The sequence below is a fragment of the Amblyomma maculatum genome, chromosome 5, assembly GCF_055883805.1.
Source record: "Amblyomma maculatum isolate TAMU_Amacu chromosome 5, ASM5588380v1, whole genome shotgun sequence".
Lineage (NCBI taxonomy): Eukaryota > Metazoa > Arthropoda > Arachnida > Ixodida > Ixodidae > Amblyomma > Amblyomma maculatum.
This window is the reverse complement of record NC_139348.1, coordinates 82961231-82963292: the sequence shown is the minus strand read 5'-3', so window position 1 is coordinate 82963292 and position 2062 is coordinate 82961231.

The window sequence follows — 2062 nt, the reverse complement described above, 5'->3', positions numbered from 1 at the left end:
ACTATCAATCGTTGCTGCACAGTACACACAGCTTTCTTTTAAATTCATCGACAGTGCTGATGATATAAAAATATTCAAGGTAATATATTCTTTTCAAGATTGTTTGTTGTTGCAATCGGACATATCTGCCTCTTCGGATTGGTGTGTGAAGAATCGACTTACACTCAGTTCTGCTAAAACTACACTTGTCTTATTTACTTGTAAAACAAAAATCTTTCTCTATCAATATTCTGCGAATTCTGTGCTGTTGGACGGGGTTGATGAAATTCATGACCTTGGCGTACTTTTTGACTGCACCCTCATCTTCTCTTCTCATACTAAACGCATTGCTCAGCGGGCTATGCGCACACTTGGATTAATTTGCAGACTTTCGAGAGAGTTCCGTACTCCACTTCTGTTCTTAAAACTATACCTGTCCATATGCTTGCCGCTCTTGGAGTACGCGTCGGTTGTTTGAAATAGCACTTGCAACTCGGACTTCGACAAAGTTGGCAGATTACAAACAAATATCTTACGGATATTTCGATATCGCTTTCCTGGCGCAACTTCTTCCTCTCGCTCCACCAGGAGCACCTAACTGAATCTTCCTTCTCTTCTCTGCCGTCGTGTCCGAGTTGATATCATTTTTCTGTACAAACGTTTTCATGGCCACATTATGTGCTTTCAGCTATTAGAGTACATCCTACTGCGCGTTCCGTGAAAGAGCATGAGGGAATTCAGACCATTTAAAGTTTCTCCGTCTCTTCATTCTCATTCTCCTCTGGACAGAATGCAGTGGTTATTTAACTCTTTGTCCTCACCTTGACATCTTCCAAAACTCGCTCTGTTCATTTATATTGGATGTTCGTAGCGATGTATTCTAAATAGTACTTTATTACATATATCTCCCACTTTCTAGCCTAAATTTTGCATTTACTAAACTTTTGCTTTTTCTCCTGTTCAATGCTGTCTGTATCTTGAACTGCTTTTTATCCGTTTTTTATTTATATTTTAACTTTAAACTTTATATTCGAATCTTACTGTTCCGCGTTCAATTCTATTTCTTTATTGTATTTTCCTGTATTTCTAGCCTGTGTTTTAAGTACCACGCACTTATTGCGCCTGGAATGGTTGTTTATTTTATGTACAATTCTATATTACTCTAATCAATGTCAATTATTTGTTGTTGTTTCTTCATTCTATCTATCGTTTGTTTTTCTTTCCTGACGTGCTCAACAATTCTCTCACTGTGCATATAAGACATGCTACTCATTGATTTCTTTCTTTCCGCGACACTGTCCGTCCCAGTTTCATTTTGTGGTATTTATTTCTTCTTTTGTGTTCTAGCTGTGTGTGTAAAACTTGTGTGCGCATTTTCATTTTTTTATTTTTTTTTTATTTGTGCTGCAGCACGACGACCATATGGTTGTTCCCGCGTACATTAAAAGATTGATTATTTATTATTATTATTATTATTATTATTATTATTATTATTATTATTATTATTATTATTATTATTATTATTATTATTATTATTATTATTATTATTATTATTATTATTATTATTATTATTATTATTATTATTATAAAAGGATAATAATTGACGAAGACTCTATCTTTGCTCTTGTCTCAAAGACATTCTGAAGAATGGCTTCAATATTTTCATGGATTAATATACACTGATGTGGGACCTACTCTTACATCAGCCACTTTTTGTCATGCTATTGGTTGTGTTTTACCGAGTTTGCTATTTTAAGCAATTAGATTTGAAATAAAATAAGTTTATAACCTGTGAGTAACCGAGTCTGCAGATGTCGCTGAAGAGGCGTTTTTTTGAAGGAAAGCTCGTGCCAGAAGCTGGTTCACGGAAGCTATCAGCAGCACAAAAATGCTATATTTGCACGCCTCAAGGCATTCATCGAATAAACATGAAAATAAGTAATGGGAGGCAAGTTTGAAATGAATTCTTTTCCTTGCATTGCATCGGGAAGACTTTTAAAAAATGTCATAAGCCGCAGGCCAAAATGTCAGATTCTGAGCCATAATTATGTGCATAGTATTAGCTCTCATATTCCGACCGCCA